The following is a 21,924-nucleotide window of genomic DNA, read 5'->3' as shown; positions in this document are numbered from 1 at the left end:
GCCTCCATCAGGCCCCTGAGAGTCTGGCTTTGTGCTTGATCTGGACCCTAGCAGGGGTAGTGATAGGTTGAAAGGGGGTGTGGGATGACAGCGTAGATACAGCTACTGGTGAAAATGGCCAGGTCAGGTGCCTGCTGTGTCCAATCCCACCTGCAGAGGCCAGTAGGCCAGGCCTGTTCCTTGCCCTTTCCCTTGCTGCACACCTGAGGCCCCCCATCACATCAGTCACCAGGACCTGTTTGTGCTCCATTCTGTCATTTGTCATCCATCCCCTTTCTACAGCCAGAGGGACATTTGCTCAACAAAAATTTGATCTTTTCACTCCTCTTCCCAAGACCTTTATAGCTTCCCAGTTCCTGAGAAGAGAGGCAGACTGTGGCTTCTCGGTTCTCAGCACTTGCTCTGCCCCTTGCACGTGATGGGTCAAGCCCTGATCTACTTTCTGTTCCTGGGACCAGCTGTGCTCTCCTTTGCTCCCTGGTCAGTGCTCTGTCAGTCTCTGGCCTTCCCTCTTCTGCCATCTGCAGCTGGAAAATTCCCATTGAAACCTCAGAGACTGAGGTTGACAACAAGGTCCACCCCCAGGAGCTCAGTGTGGACAGGGGACATATATCTGTGCCCTGTAATGTGAGGCAGACATCAGTGCCTGAGTCATGCAGGAGCCCAGGCAGGGAAGGCTCACTGAGGGGGCAGGAATAAATGGCCAAGAGAACGTGCGGCAAAGGGTACTTCAGGTAGAGGGAACAGGGAGGGCAGAGGTTGAATGAGGCCCTTGAGGGTGGCAAGCAGGGCTGGAGCTGTCAGTATACCAGTTCAGCCTGTCCTGGTCTCACTCTCCTACCAGCCACAGGCTGCCTCCTTCAGGAAGTCTGCAGGGAACAACTAGGAGTCCTTCTCCTTCTCCCAGGCCTCGCTGACAAGCCTAAGGTGAGGGACGCCCTTTCAAGCAGACCTCCCAACCCTGGCTGCCCATCAGATTCCCAGATTCTTTGGGGGGAGGAATGGTTGACTGTTCAGCACCTCTTTCTATGGGGAGCCTCCTGCCCTATTCAGTGCTGATCTTTTTCATTCAAGGTGGACACCTGACCCAGAGCCAACAGGGACAACCAATTAGAGTTGCCTCAACAATCTAGGTGGAGCCAGCATGAAAGCTTCCCTCTCTCTTTTCTCCTGGATTATCAATGGTGAGGATCATGGTACTGCTGGAAAGAACTGAAGTGAGAATGTAGGAACCCAGCAAAAAGTCAGGAGAAAGGATACTGCTAGGGTTTGGATATGAGCTGTCCCCCAGAAGCTTATGTGAGACGATGGAACAAGGTTCAGAAATAAATGATTGTAAGAGCTGTAACCCAATCAGTGGATTAATCTATTTGATTAATAATCTGAAAGGATTATTGAACTGGGTGGTAACTCTTGGCATCTGGGGAATAAATGAAGTAGGTCACAGGAGGGGCATGCTTTGGGGGCTTGTATTTTATCCCTGGAGCCTTACTCTCTTTCCCTCTGCTTCCTGGCTGCACTCAGCTGAGTAGCCTTGCCCTGCCAGGACCTCCGCCATGATTCTTGGCCTCACCTTGGGTCCAGAGCAATGAACAGGGGCTGAACCTCTGAAACTTTGAGCCTCAAATAATTTTTTCTCCTCTAAGTAGTTCTGGTTATGTACTTTGATTATAGTGATGAAAATATGACTAACAAAAAATACAAAAAATAGAATGCTGATAGAATCACTGTAACTGCTGGATCTAGCCACGTCAGATCTAGGTCTACCTTGGACTCTTTATTTACATGAATTTTTTTCTTGCCCAAGTTAATTACATTTGACACTTGCAATCAAAACAGCCCCGAACACTTTGATACCAAAAGCACAGGTAACAAAAACAACAAAATAGATACATGGCATCTCATCAAAATTCAGAACTTTTGTGCATCAAAGTGCATCATCAACAGAGTGAAGAGACAGTCCACAGAATGGGAGAAAATATTTGAAAATCATATGTCTGATAAAAGGCTAATATCCAGAATATATAAAGAATTCCTGCAACTCGACGCAAGCAACAAAAATCAACCCAATTCAAACATCAACAAAGGACTTGAACAGATGTTTCTCCAAGAGGATATGCAAATGGCCAATAAAGACGCAAAGATGCTCAACATCACCATTAAGGAAATGAAAATTAAAACCTGGAGCCACCACATCACACCCATTAGGATGGCTATTATGAAAACAAAACCCCTAAAACAGGAAGTAAAAAATGTGGGTGAGCAGATGGAGAAATTGGAACCCTTTGCATTACTGACCTGACGGTCAAATGATATAGCAGCTGTGAAAAACAGTATGACCGTTTCTCAATAAATAAATAAATAGACAAACAAACAGAATTAACATACCATCCCGCAATTCCACTCTTAGAATTCCAACCAAAAGAACTGAAAGCAGGGACTCAAACAACCGTTTCTACAGCAAGGATCACAGCAGCACTATTCACAATAGCCAAAAATCAACCCAATGCCCATTGACACTGATAAACAAAATGTGCTATATACACACAACATATTATTACACAGCCTTAAAAAGCAATGAAATTCTGATAATGTGCCATAACATGGATGAACCTTGAAAATAATATGCCAAGTAAAATAATCCATATGGAAAGGGGCAAATATTGTATGATTCCACTTATATAAGATGCCTAGAGTGGACCAGGTTATAGAGACAAAAAGTAGAATAGTGGATTCCAGGAGCTGGGAGGAGACGGGGAAAGAGGAGCTGCTGTTTACTGGGTACAGAGTCTTGGTACTAGAGCTAAGTACCTAAAGAGCTGGTTTCTCTTTTTCTTTTTTGGTACCAGGGATTGAACCCAAGACTTCTTAACCACTGAGCCACATCCCCACCCCTTTTTATTATTATTTTTATTTAGAAACAGGGTTTTGCTAAGTTGTTGAGGCTGGCTTTGAACTCGTGATCCTCCTGCCTCAGCCTTCCGAGCCACTGGGATTACAGGCGTGTGCCACAACACCTGGCTTTAATTCACATTTAACAAGTTGGGAAACTGAGACTCAGTGTCCAATAATACACAAGGTCATATAGCTGATAGAAACAGGTAGGATCCAAACCCAGGAGTCTCCCATTCCAAGGGGAGCTTGCTCCCTAAAAGATGTCCTAAAAGGCCTCTGAAATACATACAATAAAATGGCAAAAATATCTATAACACACAAAAAGGAATGGTTAGGGAAATGCAAGTCGACGGACGCTATACTATTAATTTAGACCCACTAGGATGGCTGTCATGAAAAAGATATACAAAGAAGAGAGTTGGGAAGGACATGGAGAAATCAGAAATTTCACGCACTGCTGTTGAGTCTAAGATGGCTCAGACACTCTGGAAACCAGTCTGGAGGCTCCTCGACAAGTTAAACATGGAACACCTGTAGGACCCTGTAGTTCCACACCTAGTATATACCCAAGGAAATTGAAAACATATATCTACCCAAAAACTTGAACATAGATACTGGCATTATTAATAACAGCCAAAAATTGATGGACAATCTAAACGTCCATCAATTGATGAACAGGTAAACAAAACATGGCATGCCCATACAATGGAATATCACTCAGCTACGAAAATGAAATTCTGATCCACGCCGTGTGAATGAACCCTGAAGTCACTACGTTGAGTGAAATAGGCCAGACACCCCAAAGTATATATTGTTTGATTTCATTTACATGAAATTTCCAGAATAGGCACATTCATAAGAAAAGAAGATTAGTAGTTTCTGTGGCAGATGGGTGGGAAGAGAAAAGGGATGGGGAGTAACTGCTAAGAGGCACAGGGTTTCTTTTCGTGGTATGAAAATATTATGAAATTAGATAGTGATGATGATTGCACGATCTTGTGAATTTCCACAGGACAATGTGAATATATTAAAATCTACTGAATTGCATATTTTGAAATGTTAAGTGTTATGGAATGTGAATTACATCTTGATGTTTTTAGAACCAGGATCAGGGATTTAGAAATTACACAGAAGCTTTAGTCTAATGTTGATCCTAAGGTAGGTGATCAGGGAATTTTGACTGAGTTTCCTGGCAGCTGGAATGAAAAGGGAGAAGCAGCCTCCAAGAGGAGGAGTGTTGTTCTTTAGAAAACCAGCTCTTGTGGGGTGTGGTGGTGCGCACCTGTAATCCCAGGGGCTTGGGAGGCTGAGGCAGGAGGATCATGATTTCAAAGCCAGCCTCAGCAAAAGAGAGGCACTAAGCAACTTAGGGAGACCCTGTCTCTAAATAAAATACAAAATAGGGCTGGGGATGTGGCTCAGTGGTCCAGTGCCCCTGAGTTCAAACCCTGGTGCAAAAAAAAAAAAAAGTGAATTACAGTATTAACTCAGTTAAATATTTAATAAAACCTGATGTGGATATGGCCTACAGCAAATCCTCAATGAATCTCACCAATGAATCCAAGAGTTGGGAGGGGAGATTTTCTGCTTGATCTGGAAGCCTAGGGCTGTTGTTTCATTTTCAATCTATTATCTGATTTACTCCTGCACATTAAAAAAAAAAAAAAAAAAAAAAAAAACAGAGGCACTAACCTCTCTTGCACTCCTCCCCATGTTAGGGAGGCATGTCTACCTCAGGAGCTTGGCCAGAACCAAGACAAGGACATGAGATGAGACACCGTGCACCATAATATCAAGTACTGGCGATTCTTCAGGGTTGATTCTAACATCTTACAAATCTTGTCTCTTGCTTCAACCATCAGACAAACTGTTGCCTAAGGGAATTTCTCCAGGGCACCGAGGGAGGTGAATAAAGACTTCCTAAGATATACAGATAATGTTATATGCTTCTTATTTTATCTATTCTACAAACTGCTCAGGTGGGTTCTATTACCCCATTTTACATATGGGTAAATTGAGATTCCAAGAGGTCCAGTAACTTGTCTGAGATCCCACAGTCAGCAAATGCTGGTGCTTGGATTCAAACCCAGCTTGGATTTTGAAGTCTGATTTCTTTCCCCTGGCCAGAGTCTGTCCCTGTCATGTCCTGATCCCCCAACAGAAGGCACAAGGCACTCCAGAACTGTGGGCCCATCTGAGTGCCTGCTTCCCTTTCCTCTGGCATGACACAGATTCTTTTCCTTATTCTGAGCTGAGATCTGCCTCCTGGTGCCACTGAACAGTCTCACTCCATTGAGGCCATGAAAACAAGTTCTGCCCTGGGAGTCAGGGGGCCTGACTCTGCCTCAGCTACTGAGGACTTCATGAATTCCTAGATCTCCTAGCTCCTGGGCCCCTGGTGTCCAGTACATGGGTGGTCACAGAAGTCACTGACCCAGCTTGGGCCATCTCCTCAGACCAACAATGCATGCTGCATAGGCCTTGACCTTCCACAGAGCTGAGGAGACAGGGCCAGCCCTGGGGGAGGTTGTGGGGGAGGGTGTCGGGAAGAGAACAAATGCCATGTTCCCTGGGCAGGACAATGGCTCTAACTAGACATGTCACCAGACAGCGCAGAAGAGTCAGAGGCTGGGCTGCCAGATCCCCACGCCAGACTAAAATAGAAACCCACTTCAGAGGCAAATGGGGAAATGGCCCCAGGGAGAGGGGTGGGCTGGGGTGCTGTGAAGCATCGCCTGCCCTGTGGACCCAGCCTCCTGAGACTCTTGACCTGCCCCAGGTTCTCTTGTGGAACGGCCATCTGTCACCAGGCTCTGGCGACTCAGCCCTCCACTAAGGAACCAGAAATCCTAGCTCAGAGCTCTGGGTCTGGAGTCTGACACAGTAATCCCAGCTCCCACAGCGGACAGGACACTTTAACCTCTCTGATCCTCAGCTTCCTTCACTGCAAAATGGAGAGGACAATCGCCTGGGCTGTGTCCATTTTATGTGAAACACTGGGCATATTGTAGGTATTGGATTAATGACAGCCATTGCTGGGGCGGCTTAACCTTCTCCTTCAGCTCAACACGGAACGTGAAATTTACTCGTTTGCTCTTTCCTGGGTTCATCGGTCAACCAGGCAGCACGTGCCCACCAGGTCAGCCTCAACAGTGAAGAAAGAAATTTCCGGAGTGAGTTGGGTTGAAACTTCGGAGCACTGCCACTAGTCCCGTAGGTATTCTGGCTAAGTCATTTCCCTTACTGAGCCTTCATTTCCTTGCCAGTAAAATGGGAACAATGACAGCATCCCTGGAGGATACTGGGATGTTATAAAGAGTTGATGGGACAATGATGCAAAAGCAGCCAGACAGGACAGAGCCTTAGAGGGAGAAGCGGTGGCAGGTGGAGTGCACAGAGGTGTCCAGCAAGCTCCTGGCCCTGCGAACAGGGCCATGCGGGAGCTCCCAGCAGCCAGGTCTCCAGGGAAGCCACAGGATAGGGCCAGGGGGGCAGGCTCAGACACAATTGCTAGGTTTCCGGTTGGTGGCCCCCTCCCTTTCTGGTAAACTAACAAATGGCGAGGAAATACAAAAAAAAAAAAAATGATTATAAGAACTTTGAGGAGAAGAGCCCCAGCCAAAGAGTAAGTTCGGCAGTGTAAGTTAGTCCCACCTGGCCAGATCTGGAGTGTGCACAGGCTACACACACATGCACACGTTCACAAGCTGCACATTCTCATGCGTACACACCCAAGGACTTGCACACACGTGTAGAGGCACAGCACTTGACAGTCTGCCAACAGCCTTCTCATTTTTCATTTCATTTCATACCAAGGGGTGGAGAGATTGTCCCTGAGTTGGCTTTCAGCCCATTCTAGAGGTGGCAAGACACACAAATCCCACGACCTTCAGGAGCCAGGGCTGAGCATGTCTCAGAGTGCTGCCTGCTGTCCCTGTGGTGGGATCAGCAGAGTTGGGTGCAATAGAAAATACTGCTCCCTTGGACACACTCATTCACACTGCTTTCTCTAACTTCACAAGTCACACCTGGACTAAGGGACACAATTTCCCCATTGTTCACATGGAGTCAGCTTGGTCTGTCCAAGATTTAAGGGGGAAGGCAGAAATAAGTGGCACATGCCTATAATCCCAGCGGCTTGGGAGGCTGAGACAGGAGGATTGAGAGTTCAAAGCCAGCCTCAGCAATTGAGAGAGGCACTTAGCAACTCAGTAAGACCCTGTCTCTAAATAAAATATTAAAAAGGGCTAGGGGTGTGGCTCAAGGGTCGAGCCCTCCTGGGTTCAATCCTCAATACAAAAAAAAAAAAAAAAGAGGCTTCCTAAAGCCTCTTCTGCAGACCAAATGGGAATTTGATCATGCCATCCTGCCTGTTCACTCCCACCAAGGCTCTTGGGGAACCTTTGGGGCAGGGCCCAGCTTCTGTCCCAAGGGGACCCTCAACACCACACTACAATGAACAGTTTTTAAAAACTCAGGGGAGGGGCTGGGGATGTAGCTGGGTGGTGGAGTGCTTACCTGGCATGTGTGAGGCCCTGGGTTTGATTCCCAATATCACCAGACAAAACAAAACAAACACACCCACAAATCTTAGGGAAAGATCATTACTACCCCCACTTTCCATAGTAAGAAATCGGGGCCCAGAAATGAAAAGTGTCCTGTGTCATTCAGGATCCACACTCAGACCAATGTGGCTCCAAATCCTGTCCCACTCTTCCACTCCTCCACCAAGGCACAGCCCAGTCCCCAGGTCACTGCCTCCTCCCCTCCTGCCTTGCGTGCCTTCTAGCTGTGCAGCAGGCTCCAGGTACAAGTGGGCAGATCCCCCCACACCTGTCCTGCACCTGCTTCGCCCGGCAGTGAGCCGCCAGTGGCAGCAAGTAGATAACACAGCATGCTCTCAGAAGCTTCCAGAGGAGTTGGGAGTACCCAAGGCCCACCTGGGAAACTCACCGGCGTTAGTGAGCACTCTGCTTGCAGTCCATGAACACGGGAGTGGATCCTGCCCTGTGGAGCAGCCCCTACTGCTAGTCAGTCCCCGCACCACAGACTGCCTCCTGCAGCAGTCCGGGGAGCAGCAGATGAGGAAACGGAGAAAGAGGAGGAGGGGAAGTGACTTGCTGCCACGCAGAGCTGGCGAGTGGCAGGGCCCCACTCAGCTCCTGAGGACCTCCTTGCTCAAGTGTCTAATGCCAAGGCTGACTCAACCAGCACCCAGCTGGGAGCAAGTCACCTCACCCCAAGAATGGGCACAAGCAGTCTAGACCGAAGGCTGCTAGGAGGATGGAGAGAGGGAGGATTTAAGGGCCAGGGCCTGGCCAGGGAAGGCACTCATCCCAAGACCATTCCCCACCCCCACCCAGCCCTCTCCTGGCTTCTCTCAAGTCTGGAGAGAGTCCTGTTCCTGTTCATCACTGCCACAGGGAACAATTACCCTGGTTTTCTCAGCAGTGCCTGGAAGGTCCATTAAGAGAGACTGAGACCCTGAGAACAACAGTTCTGTTGTCTGTGGCTCCAACCCCACGGATCCAGACATGTGCTCCCCAGGGACTGAGGAGGGAGCCTCAGGTAGAGGTGATTGGGAGAAAGGGCAGAGCCCCCTCCCCAGCTCCAATCCCTCCTAGACTGAGGGTGGCTCTGCCTCTGGTCTGTGATAGGCCTGGGATGGCCCTTCCCCATTTCTAAGATTACTCCTCCTCCTCCTCAGCACTCCTCCTCTTCCTCATCTTTTTTACAAGTACTTAATGACCACCTGCTCGATCCAGGGAGTGAGGCACCTGAGGGCACAAAAGGAAATCCCTACCCTAGAGGCACCAGCATTCTAGCAGGGGAAATGGATTTATTTTAGTTAATGAGTAAATAGGTAGTGATAAGAGCCTCAGGAAACATGAGGGAGGGTAAGGGGCAGAGACTCAGGAGCTGCCGTCTCAGATCTGTAGGACTGGCCCTACCTGGATTTGCTGGACCCCCTTCTCCACCTACCACCTCTTATTTCTCTTTGGAGGAGGCCCATCCAGCCAAAAGGAGACCCTGGCCCTGTGCTGTACCAGGCCCAGCCTGGGTGGATCCCAGCAGTGAACCAAGACCAAGTCTGGGCTTCCAGGTCACAGGATCTCCAGGTTTTGGTTTGGAACATCCTGAGCTTGCCTTCCACTTCTCTCTCTAGGAAAGCCCTCTGCAGGCTCAGAGGGCAGAATATCCCCCAGACAACCCCAGCATTCTGCTGCAAAGAGGAGGGTGCCAGGCCCAGAGAGGGGCAGAGTCTTGCTTAGGTCACACAGCAAAGTACAGGTGTCTTTATTCTCCCTCCTTCCCTTTCCTGTGGCATGTGCACACGGGTAAATTACAGTCTGAGCTTCAGAGAGGAACGCTGTCCTGAGAGGGAGCTGGCTATGACCTCAGGCAGTCACAGGTAAAGGAGTATGAAGTTCTCATGTCGAGCCCACTTGGTAGTCCCAGCCTGCCACTTGCTCTGGGCTCTGAAGCAGGCCCAATTCTCATATTCTAAGCACCAGGGGGCTTAAAGCACTTTCCTCCAGGCCAAGCTTGGGAGAGTTTTGTTTAAGTCTGCCTCAACTCTCTAAGTGATCTGGAAGAAATGAAGGCACCTGCATCTTAGAGGCATCATGAAGCACTCCCCAAATGACAGATGAAAAAAAAAAAAAACATTTCAGATGAAATGGTTTTCATCTGAAAACAGCCTCCTCACAATTTGGGGTCCTTAGGGAGCTCCAAGAGCAAGCCCTTATCCTTGATGAGAAATAAGTGGAAATTCCACAGAACCTGTTCTTAAAAAGACAAAGCCATCTCTGCTCCCGACCGGTGGCAGGCATCGACAGGAAGGGCCGTCCTCTGTTCCTCTGGTGAGAAGGTGAAAAGAGGAGAAAGGGACAGATGGGGGACCCCTGGGAGGAGCAGACATAGCCTCCAGGTAACTGAGGGCAACCCATCACCACCTGAGGCCCCCAGGAGGGGAGAGGCCATGCATGGCAGCTGTATGTGAATGTTTGGTACATGCATGTCTTCTGAGGCTCATCAGCCGTGTGTGGATCTGACCTGGAAGATGCACATGTATTCCCAGGGGATATGTATTTGGAATCGCTGTGTCGAGGGTATGGGCACAAGCGTGTCTGTGCTCTGGAGTGTGTGTTTGTTCTCATGTGTGTTTGCCTGTGCCTGCCCACTCGGTGGGGAGCCCTGCAAACCCTCAGTCCACAAGCCTTGTTTTCCCAGGCGGGCACTCCTTGCCACAGTCCCAGGATGGCCCACATGCCAAGAGAGATTTGTGGGGTTCCCAGGCACCGCAGGCTCTTGAATTTCCCCAGAACAAAAGTAGTTACTTAAGAAGATGGGGACAGCTTAGAGGATTAACTAGGCCCTCCCAGCTCAGCTCTTGGGCGGGGGGGGGTTGCCAAGGTCACAGCCACCTTGTCCTCAGACCCTCAGCTGCTTATGGATACTGGCCCATTTAGTCACTGTCCTCCCCTCACTCACCAGCAGGGACCCCATGGCCTCTGTTAGAATGACTCAAGTGCTCTGCAGTTTATACCCATGTTCTTATTGGTTGATGCTGACCAAAAACACCCTGACTGATCTTGGGGCCCTGCCTCAGGAGGCCCTGCCCCCAGGCAGCCACTGCTGGCTCAGTCTCAGGATCCTCCTTCCTGGCCCTGGGTGGGTCTCATCTTTTTGAACCAGTGGTTTCCCCCATTATGGAATGGAACTATCCCCGCCCACTGGCAAGGGCTGAAAAGGGTCTCTATGGCCTGGGATGAGCTCTGGCAGGAACCATTTAGTTGACCACACTCCAGGCTTAGAGGCAGCAAGGTTGGTGGTGTCCTCAGACAGGGGATACTGGGCCCTCTCGCTGAGCCTCAGCTTTCCTGCTCTGCACCCTGAACCCCTCATCCTGTCCAGGGCCTGGGGTCTGCTGTTGGACATTTTAGGAAGGCAGTGGCCGTGGAGAGCTGGCAGGGGTGCAAGGAGCACACTTCTGTGGGTGTGATCCTGTTCTGAGGCACGCACAGCACATCCAGAGCCTGGCACACAAGTCCACCTGTGTGAGTGCACACATGCTCAGGCACCTGCCACACTCGAAGGCATGCTCCCCCATAGCACACCCACATGTACCCACATATGTGTGCACCCACATCCTGCCTGGCACAGGCAGGGCTCTAGTTTAGCTCAGCAACAAGTTGCAGATAAGGAACTTTCTGAACCAGGAAAGATGGAAAGGGAGGAGCTGATTTTTGGATGGATGCCAGACCTTCTGCTCCCTCCCAGAGGTTACAGGGTTTTCCCAAGGATAGGTGGTTTGGTGGTCTGGTGGGCTCTCCTCTTCAGCCATCCTACAAACCCTGGCCAGAACACTTAAAGAAGGCAGGCAAAGGTCCCTTTGGGAGTGTGGTCCCTGACTTACTCAGTCAGCTACCAGCTCAAAATAAGGCTTCAGGCTAATCATTCTGAATTCTGGAATTCAAAGGGCAGAATTTGGGATAATGGATGTTCCAAAGAGGACAGAGCCATACCTAGACCAAGGGAGCCCTGACCACTATCCTCAAACTTCAATCCGTACTTCACTGGGCTTTTGGTCCGTTCCTTCAATCTACATTTATTGAGCCCTTCTGAATGCTGGTGACTTTGTGGTGTGCAAGAGAATCATGATTCTTGTCCTCAGCATAGCGTCTTGCCTGCCTGGAGCTTCAGAATGGGGCTCAGGGGCACGAGTCTCAGGGTCCTTCATTCCCCTCTGGATCATCTCAGTGGATCCCAGCCACAACTCAATTACAGGATGAGGCCCCATGCTGACCTACTGGTCAGAACTCCCAGTGACGCTGGGGCATGCTAACATTTGAGAAGCACTGATATAGAATGCTCTACAGAGCCAGCCCTCCCTATGGTCCCCACTGAAGGGAATGGCACAAACACTGTCAAACACTTGCATGGTGCTCACCACTGGCCAGGAATTGTTAGCTATTAACACACAGAAGAGCTTAACTAACCCTCACACCATCTAAGGCAGGTAACATAATTACCCTCATATTGCAGATGGGGAACGAGGCACCCAGTGGGTAAGCAACTAGCCCAGCATTCATGGAGCTAGTAGTGGCTGAGTCAGGCTTTGAACATAATGCTTTGAACCAATCCACTGCCCCATATAGCCGCAGTGTCTCCCTCCAAGACTGGGCAGGCATCAGTGTGGCAGAGAGAGAAAAGTAACAAATACAAGAAGCCAGTGGACCTTGTCATAATAATCTAGGAGATAATGGGGTTTTATTATTGGTTGCTTTAGAATTCACACCTCTGTTCAGAAAGGTCTAGGTAGCTCAGAAAATAGCCACACATGGCCAGGTGCACGTCTGTAATCCCAGCAACTCAGGAGGCTGCGTCAGGAGGATAGCAAGTTCAAAGCCAGCCTCAGCAACTTAGTGAGGCCCTAAGCAGCTTAGTGAGACCTTGTTTCTAAATAAAATATAAAAAGGGCCAGGGATGTGGCTCAGTGGTTAAACCCCTGGGTTCAATCCCTGCTACCAAAAAAAAAAAAAAAAAAAAAGAAAGAAAGAAAAAGCCACATAAGCCGCAAGATCCTACTAAAGGGCCAAAAAAGAAATAGATTAAAAAAATAAATATATTGTGCCATATGTATATATACACACACATATTGCTCATCTACAACATATATATATATATATATATATATATATATATATACATATATACATATATACATCCATATATATATATATATATATATATATATATATATATATATATACACATATTATAGAGAGAGATAAAACCTAGGCTAAGATGGGCTTCTTAGAGGACAAAGTAAAAAAGAAAAATATAGCAAGGATTTATGGTTCTCTAATGATAAAAGGGAGACAAATATTTGTCTGGGGGAATGGATCTAATCACTGGGATAATCCTGCTTAATGTTCTATGAGTGCCACAAAGGGAAGGACAATCTAATTCAGTAAGCATTATTTTTAAAAAAAATATTTATTTATTTATTAAAAATGTTTATTTATTTATTTTTTAGTTGTAGTTGGACGCAAAATCTTTATTTTATTTATTTTTATGTGGTGCTGAGGATTGAACCCAGGGCCTCGCACATGCTAGGTGAGCGCTCTACTGCTGAGCCACAACCCCAGCCCCCATCAGTAAGCAATATTGAGCACCAACTCTGTGCAGACTTAGGGCTGCACTGGGATATATAAATGGAAGCACATATAACAAGTACAAAGTCATGGTCTTGGAATTCCAGGGGCTTCACTGAAGAGGGGGAGAGAGATACAAGCAAAGAGACCAGCACAGAGTGCAGGAAAGGAAAAGGCTGTGACCTTTCAGAGCTGCCCACATCCATTCCCACAAAAAAAATGATACTGTATTTGGTAAAATTTCCAAGTGCAAGGGCTGCTGAGATGGGGTGGAAGTCTTAGACTTTTGACCTTGATTCCTAGGAATGCTTTGAAGAACATTAAGAAAAAAATTTGCAAAGCTTCTTCAGGTCTTTTTGCTGTGTGAGGTAGAAGCCCAAATGCACCTTGGGGCCAGGGCAGTTGTGATTGGAGAGAAGCACTCCAGTGACCTTTTAACTTTGTCACAGTGATGCAAGGACACAAGAGTCAAGGTGCTTTTTCAGAGTCACAAGGTTGTCTTCTCTGGGGCTCAAGAACTGGTTGTTGAGATGGGACAATGGCATTGCAGGACTTTTCTCCTTCTAGCTTTGGCCCTGAGGTGGGGAGAGGCCCTGAACACTGGGGCCTGGGTGATGGGTGATGTGCCTGTGACATAGCTTCTAATGGGGGTTAAGGGAAGAACTAGAGGATGCTTAGGAGAGGGTCCCAGGAGGGAAGTGAGTGGATTCCAAGAGCAGAGAGGCCTGAACACCTGGTTAGACTTGTCTTTTCATATGTGATTCTCTAACATTACCCCTGCTCTCCAGAACTCTGGTAAGGCCAAGGTCAGTCAGGCTTAGAAAAATAGAGTGTGGACCTTGCCCAGGGAAGGCAGGCAGGAGGCAGCTGGGGGCTTCTGCAGAGTGCTGAGGGAGTGCACATGGCATCCAGAACAAGAATCCAGGCACACTTTCTTGTGCCTGTGCACAAGAAAGTCATTCCTGTGGACTCTCTGATATACCCAGGGAGGGGGACGAGCTGGTCCTGAAGCATGACCAGAGCTCACAAGGCCTGAGGCACCATTCCTGTTTCAGGGCAGAGCAGGATGTAGGAAAGAGCAGGGGTTGGGTGTGGCTGAGAAGGAACTATGGCTAGAGGGGTCTGCAAGGGTCAATGGGGGTGGCCTGAATCAACAAGAAGCCCATGGAGTTTGGCATCATCTGAGCAATAGAGCCATGGGACTGTTTCAGGAAAGGGAGAGAGTGGTCAGGCTTGTGCTGGAGAAGTCACTCTGATGGGTGAGGGTAGAGGGAGAGATGGGCTGGGAGGATTTTAGAGCTTGGCCAAGGTCACAGGGATGGAAACAAGGGAACCACTGGAGAGATACTTGGGGACAGATTCATGGGGGCTTGATATTGAATGGGAGAATGAGCAAGAAGGAAAAATGAAGGAAGAAGTCCAGGCTGTGCCCAAGCCTCTCCCTCCTGCCAGGGCTGCTGTGGTAACTGACCCAGCACCTCACACTGCCTGGGCCTGGAGAACGAGGGCTGCCTCTCCCTCTATCTGTGCCAACAGCTACTTGGTCCTGGGCCACACACTCCACCTCCTGGGAACCCAGGACCCCTCAGGACTACTGGCAGTGGAAATGCTACAGGGCAACAGGTGACACCTGGAGAGTTCCCAGCCCCCATCTAAACTCTCAGCCAATCCTGGGTTCTCCAAAGAATAGCCCCCCACCCAGCAGGCTGTCAGTCTTTTAGTTTGAGATCAGTTTCTCACACGGCAGTACAGGCTGGGTGGAAGGACGGAAAGGAGATCATGGTCATTACGCAGTTTGCAGGGTTTTCACATCTGTTCACTTGATTATTCGTTCATTCATTCACTACTCACTCTTTGGGCTCATGTCTAGGGATGGTCAGTCCTCCAAGGACCGCTCTGACTTTCCCAGTGGTAGAAGACAGGCAGGGCAAGCAGTCGTAGTCCTACTTGCCGGTTTTACGGATGAGGAAAGTGAGATCTGGAGAGGGAAAAGGGCTGGTCCAAAGTCACAGAGCTGCAGCTGGCATTGCAGTCCCTCCACTCCCAGCACGCGCTGAGGTCAAGGTTGGCTGAGCAGCTGTGGCTCCCGCTCACTCCATTGGAGTCTTGTCCACCACTAAGACTGGAGGGTGGGTCTCAGAGAACAGGACTTGCCTTTGGGTCTCTTTAGTTCCATTTCTTTTGCTTTTTTTGTGGTGTGGGGGGGTGGTACCAGGGATTGAACTCAGGGGCACTCAACCACTGAGCCACATCCCCAGCCCTATTTTGTATTTTATTTAGAGACAGGGTCTCACTGAGTTGCTTAGTGCCTTGCTTTTGCTGAGGCTGGCTTTGAACTCATGGTCCTCCTACCTCAGTCTCCTGAGCCACTGGGATTACAGGGGTGCACCACTGCGCCCTGCTAGCCCCATTTCTTGTTCTCTCTTTTCTTCCTCTAAAAGGCCCTTGAAGGTGCCCATGTCCCCCGAGCTCCCCCCATCCTGAGGAATGCATACACCGGGATCTGAACCTTTCCCTCTCCAAAGACACCCTCCTCTGAGCACCAGCCACAGGCTCCTCTGACCACTTCTGCCTGATGATAAGGAGCCTCTAGGTTCACTGTCACCATCCCAAGAGCAGCTGGCCTTTTAAAATCAGGAACAGTCCTTTAGCCCAGGCTGGATGGGATGGAGGGGGCGTTTTCTGGGGCTTCTTGATTCTGCCCAAGTGGGCCCCGGTCCATCTTCTCTGGTAGTTTAGAAGCTTGAGAATGTTCGATTGCCAAAACTGGGGGCAGAATCCTCCAGCACGAGAGCTGGAATCAGGGATCCTTAGAGCTGAATTGTAGAAAGTTGGACTTTGGATTATAGACTTTTAGAATGTTTGAAAAATTATAGACTTGTAGGGCTAGGACTGGAATCATAAACAATTATAACCAGAACAGTAGATGAAAGGAAATTGGGACCAGAAGTGACGCCAACTTCACGTGGTTCCAGCTCCTTAATAGCTGAGAAGAGAAAACTGGCCTCATTGGTCACCAGGCAAGTCAGGGCTGGGCCAGGCCTCCTTCTGCCCAGGAGGGCTCCTTCCTCCAGAGCTTCTGTAGTGATACTTGGGGCTTCTGGAGCAGAAGCACTCCCTGCTGGAGGTCTCTGGGGAGCAAGGACAATGGCCCTTACCCTTGTCCAAGCCTCCCACCAGCCCATCATGGTACCCTGCCACGGGAGATATATTTAGGTGCCCTCCCCACAAATGTTTCCACAACTCCCAACACTGCCTTTTATGTCCCCTTGTTCTCCAAGGCCTCTGGGCACCTTATTAAAACAGGCCCGATGAAGTCACCAGGAATAGGGGCTCTTGCTCTGCCAACACAAATGTTTTAGCCCCAGAAACAAAGCCCTGCCTGAGGGGTCTACTGTTCCGCTTGGGCCTGCAGCTCAATTCTGTCCTTACAGGCTCCCTTCCAGCTCTCGGAGCCTGCATTGGTCCAAGGACCAAACGTCCCTCATCCTGCTCATCTTGCCTTTCTTCATTTCTGGCAGAGGGACTCCAGCCCTGTCTCTTCCAGTTCTCACCCCTCCCCCCATCCCACCCCGGAAGTGCACAAGTGTCTGATCCTGCAGTGGTTATCAGGGTGGGCGGGTCTCTATCCAAGCCCCAGGCTGCCCTGCATTTCCCCATTAGCCTCTTTCCCATGCTCTGCAGACTTGCACGTTCTCTGACTCCATATGCCCAGGCATCAGGGAGTCACTGAGAATGCAACAATGGTACCACCTGGGGACAGGAACGGGTCCTGCAAATGGGGGGGTCTCAGATTTCCACCTGCCCAGCTCACTGGAATTATTGGCTCTATGAGAACTGAGGGTTCTGGGTGGGCAGGGACCCACTCATGTGGGAGTCTCGATCACTGTCATTACAGTTTTGTCACTGACTGTTAGGGTTTTTCTGGGCCAGAGACTGTGCTAAGCAACTTATATCCAGGAACTCTTGTCAGTCCTCTTGTCATAGCCTTAGAAAGCAAATGCTTTAACATCTCCATTTTGCAAAAAAATTGAGGCACAGAGGGCTTCACCCATGGACATCAGGTAATGTGCCAGGGCTGGGGTCTGAACCACTTCTGCACAGCCCGTTCACCTTGGCAATCCCAGATGGCAGCCTGCTAAAGAAACCCACTCTCCATGGTCCCCTGGGGTCCTGTAGATATAGTAGAGGTGAGAGCCATTGAAGGTCAGGGCTCTCCCCCAGAAGCCCAGCTCCCCTGCCCCTTTACTAGAAGTCACGAAGACACCCCCCAACACACACACACCGCACACCACCCACGTAAACGTGCTCTGTGGAGTCTAAGTCCTTGTTTCTCAGTTCAGGGGACAGGCAGGGGCTGTACAAGGTGCTGGAGGGCTCTGAGCACAGGATAGGAGCATGCAAACCTTGAGTCAACAGGTGAGCCTTTATCAGAGCAGTATTTTTATATTAAAACAAATGCAGAAATATTATAAACAGGGATGTGAAACCCATAGGAATTTTTGAGATTTAAAAAAAATGGAAGAGCTCATGCTTATAGATGTGTGTGTGAGTCGGGTGGAGGAGGGTCGAGTATGGGATCTGGTGTGTTCCCTCCACTAAGGTTGGGGTCAGCTCTCCCAAGCTCAGAAGTGCTGGGTGCAAAAGTGAGAGCCACCCTGGGGTCATGGGAAACCTGTCTGTGCGACCACCGCACAACGCTCAATTCCTGGCTCTGCACACCACAGGGGCCACAGCTATGCTCACAAAACATCTCACAACTTGTACAACACACAGGCAGTGCACTTTGGGGACAAGGGCTCCTGTCACATGGCGCACACGTGGTGGAAGCCCTGGGCTACCCTGGCAAAGTCACTCCCAGCTACAGATGGGTATCACACACACTTCTTGAAGTCAGACACTCCACAATCCATTGGTCACTTGTGGCACACTGTGCAGGACACACACTAACTGTGCACAACCCTCTGCTCACAGTAGTCACGGCCCAGGATGCCCCCCTCACCCCCACTCACCCCTGGGAATCTCATTAGGACCGTCACCAAGTGAGCAGTCCTTCCCTGCATGCTCGCCCCCACCCGCTGTCCCTTTGGTCCGCCATGCGCATCCCTCACCTGCTCAGCGCAGCACCAGTTCCCACAAGTCTAGTCGTCGCTCAGGTGCTGGGCGGCGAACCTACAAACGGAGCGGCAGGTGCCCTCAGAGGCTGTGATTGCAGGGGCCCCAAATGTCTCCGGCGCCCGCGCTGTGAGAGCAAAAGGCGGCGGGGAGGAGCTGTGACTCTGACTGCTTGGCACCCGCGCTGGAGTCCCGCCCAGCCAGGATTGAGCTGGGCTATTCGCCCAGGAGGGGGACAAGGAGGCGGTGATCCTGTCTGGAAGAGGCCGCGGGTTGCAGGGGGCGGCTCCTGGGCTCAGACCCGACTGCAGGTCTCAAGTGAGGATTCCCTTGGGAGGGACTCCTACTCTGGCGTGTATGGGGGTGTGCGGTTGAGGTATGGTGATTTCTCCCATCTTCCCAACTCTGATATCCTACAGTTCCGGAATGGTGGAGTTGGGGGCGGCAGGGGACATGGGGAGGAGTGAGGAAGAATGTGAAGTATAATTTCTTGGGCACCTACTATGTGCCGAGTTATTTTAATGCATTACCTCATTTAAACCTATACCAATGCCAGAGATGTCATTACTCCCATTTTACAAGTGAGGACACTGAGGCACAGACAGATGAAGTGACCTGCTCAAAGTCACATAGCTAGTTAGTGGTAGACCTGAGATTTGAAGCCAGATAGTCTGACTTAAGGGCCCAACTATCCCTGAAGTGTGGGTGTGTGGCACTTTCCACACCATACACTGCTGTCTGGTGCTCATAACAAAACCCAGGAGCTCATTGTTATCAGCCCATTTTACAGATTAGGAAACTGAGACTCAGGGAGACTAGCTTGCTCTAAGTCACTTAGCTAGTGGGACAGCAGACTGAAGATGGGGGCCAGGAGGGAGCAGGGATGGGAGTGATGCCAGGGACAGTGAGTGTCAGGAGAGTAATGGCGTGCCTGGCATGTTGGTGCTCACCAAGGTCAACATTCCTCCTGATTGTCACTCTGCTTCCCTTTTATCTCCTAAGATCCCACTAATGGCCAGGGACCTCCAGTTCTTCTGTCTCTGAAACCTCCCCTGACCTGCAGTTCCCAGACATAAGCCAGCCCCTCCTCTCAGCTACCATTGCAGGTTTTATTCAACAGTTCGAGTTCCAACTTTGTGCCAGGTTGTGCACTAGGCACTGAGGGTGAAGAACAAGAAATGACATTAAAGTTGAGACAGGAAGGAAGAGGTGCTCAGCCAGATGAAGGTGAGGGGGAGAGAATCCCAGGTAAGTGGGGTTTGGTGGTGCATACCTATAATCCCAGCAGCTCAGGAGGCTGAGGCAGGAGGATCAAGAGTTCAAAGACAGCCTCAGCAGTTTAGCAAGGCCCTAAGCAACTCAGTGAGACCCTGTCTCTAGATAAAATACAAAAATGGGCTGGGGACGTGGCTCAGTGGTTAAGTGCCCCTCAGTTCAATCCCTGGTACAAGAGAGAGAGAGAGAGAGAGAGAGAGAGAGAGAATATCCTAGGTAGAGGGAATTGCACCGAGGTCACAAGAGAGGAAAGTCTTCCTCTTGCTGTCAGCACTGCGGGGAGGGGTTGTCTCCTCTGCCTGTCTCATGTAGTCTCTGTCCCTAAACCACCTACAGGATGACTTTGCCAAGGATCAGTGACTTTCATGCCTCAGAAACAATGTGTACAGCTGTCAGTCACTCTATGGACATTATCGATGACTCTCCATGTGGCCTGTACAGCACTCTTCCTGGTTCTTTTACTTCCCAGACTCCTCCCCAGACTGCCTCGCCCTCCCAGGGCTCAGTGCTACCCTCTGCTCTGCTCTATGCTTCTCCCTGGGGAAGGGCACCCTTTCTCCTTACCCATGTCTGCTGGACACTCACGCTCTCCATTCCCAGCCCCGTCTTTCTCCTGAGCCCAAGATCTACTCCTCCCTGGACAGATCCCCTTTGAGGACCACTGTACCCACTTTCCTACTGTAGTCCCTTCCACGTCCTCATCTCAGTGACAGCACCATCAGCTCCTGTGAGCCCTACAGCACTCATGTCAGCCCCTCCTCTGGGCTCCATTCAGAGCTGCTATTCAACATATTCTGAATTCCTAGTGTGTGCCAGGATTAAGGAAAGATTTATTAAACAAAACACCACCAACAATGAAAGCACCATAAAGGAAAAAGCATTGATAAGCTCAATATAGTGAAAAGAGAATTCTGTTCAACATCTAAAAACACTAAAAACTACAACAATAACAACAACAAAAGTGAAAAGACAGACTACAGGCTGAGAGATCATTGCAACAAAATAACAAAGATTATTATTCAGCATATAAATGAACTCCCACACATTGGTGAGAAAAACAACCTAATTAAAAATGAGCAAAAGAAAGGAGTAGGCATTTCACAGAGAGCAGCAAATATGGTTGATACATGTACAAAAAGGTGTTCAACCTTGCGCCTGACCTGGGAATTTTAAATTCTAACCACAGTGAAACACCATGATTAGCAAAAATTTGAAAGTTTGATAAATTTTGTTAAGAGTATAGAGAAAGCCTTAATTTTCATACCCTGCTGATGGGACAAGCAATTGAGCAGAGCCAAGTTGAAGAACACTTTGTCAATACTTAGTGGAGTTGAAGATGCACCTAAGTCTAAGATGGAACATTCTACGTCACTGCAGAGAACTAGGAGAAACTCATGCATGTGTTGACATACATCACAGCATTGATCTAACAGCAAGACTCTGGGAGCAATCTTAATACCCATCAACAGAAGAAAGGAGAAATAGATCCTTATGCGGCCATCTCTGGCTGTCTGAACTCTCCCTGTTTTGAAATTTGTTATGGTAGAGACTTGCAAAATTTTTACTAATAGAAAATCCAACAGTGAATCTGCACGTGCTCACCAACCTGAACCTGGGGGAGAGGACACAGAGAGCACTGTCCTAACTCAGCCTCCTCTCCAGAGGATGTGGTCACGTCTCATGCTCATGGTCTTTAAGCTTATTTGGGACATAATTGCTCTCTTCCCTCCTTGTTTAAATAAATTGTTTTTAATAAAGTGGAAAAGCCTGAGGAGAAACTAGGTAATCCTGAGAGACTTCAGAAAGGCCGTATGTTCGAAGAAAATGGGCAAGTGACCAAGTTCATCCTGAGGGCTAGATAGACATAAGCTTGGCTTACATGAAAGACATAAGTCGCATCCTCATCCACTCGAGGCAAGAGGACTTCTGTGTGGGAGAAAGCAGAGCTCATTCAGTGCCCCAGAATGAAGTAATCAGTGGTTTCAATGCTTTAGAACTTTTGTGATGGTGGAGATATCCTATATGTGCTATCTAATATGGTAGCCTTTGGCCTCTGTTGTTCTTGAGCACTTAAAATGTATCAAAAGCAGTGAACAATGAAGAGAAGATTAGCATGACCCCTATGCAAGGTGACACAAAAATTCATGAAGCATTCCATATTAAAAAAAATATTTAACGTATGTAGGGTAACCAGGAACTGAATTTTTTTTAAAATACAAAGTTACTTTTTTTTTCTTAGTTGTAGGAAGATACAATACCTTTATTCTATTTATTTATATGTGGTACTGAGGATCAAACCTAGTGCCTCACGTGTGCTAGGTTAGCGCTCTACCACTGAGCCCCAACCCCAGTCCAGGAACTGAATTTTTAACATCAATTTTTTTTTTGGTATTGGGGATTATACCCAAGGGTGCTTCTTTTATTTATTTATTTAATTTTAAGACAGGGCCTAGCTAAGTTCCTGAGGTTCTCATTAAGT

The 21,924-nt window shown here is 48.8% G+C and overlaps 1 protein-coding gene and 1 non-coding gene across 2 annotated transcripts in view; one reads left to right on the top strand and one right to left on the bottom strand.

The window, feature by feature from the left end:
* The window catches only part of P2ry6 (pyrimidinergic receptor P2Y6), a 28,275-nt gene extending 20,345 nt beyond the window's left edge, over positions 1-7,930 (bottom strand). The window contains exon 1 of the mRNA XM_027942708.2: positions 7,849-7,930. The gene's annotated coding sequence lies outside the window, so the exon portion shown is untranslated. The remainder of the gene's footprint in view (positions 1-7,848) is intronic.
* A 13,573-nt stretch (positions 7,931-21,503) lies between these two features.
* On the top strand, positions 21,504-21,609 carry LOC114098653 (U6 spliceosomal RNA). The gene has a single exon (XR_003583762.2). It is a non-coding gene; the product is annotated as a U6 spliceosomal RNA (small nuclear RNA).
* The last annotated feature ends 315 nt before the right edge of the window (positions 21,610-21,924 follow it).

This window comes from Marmota flaviventris, chromosome 9 (genome assembly GCF_047511675.1).
Source record: "Marmota flaviventris isolate mMarFla1 chromosome 9, mMarFla1.hap1, whole genome shotgun sequence".
In the NCBI taxonomy this organism is placed as follows: domain Eukaryota; kingdom Metazoa; phylum Chordata; class Mammalia; order Rodentia; family Sciuridae; genus Marmota; species Marmota flaviventris.
This window is presented reverse-complemented; position numbering and strand designations above follow the sequence as displayed.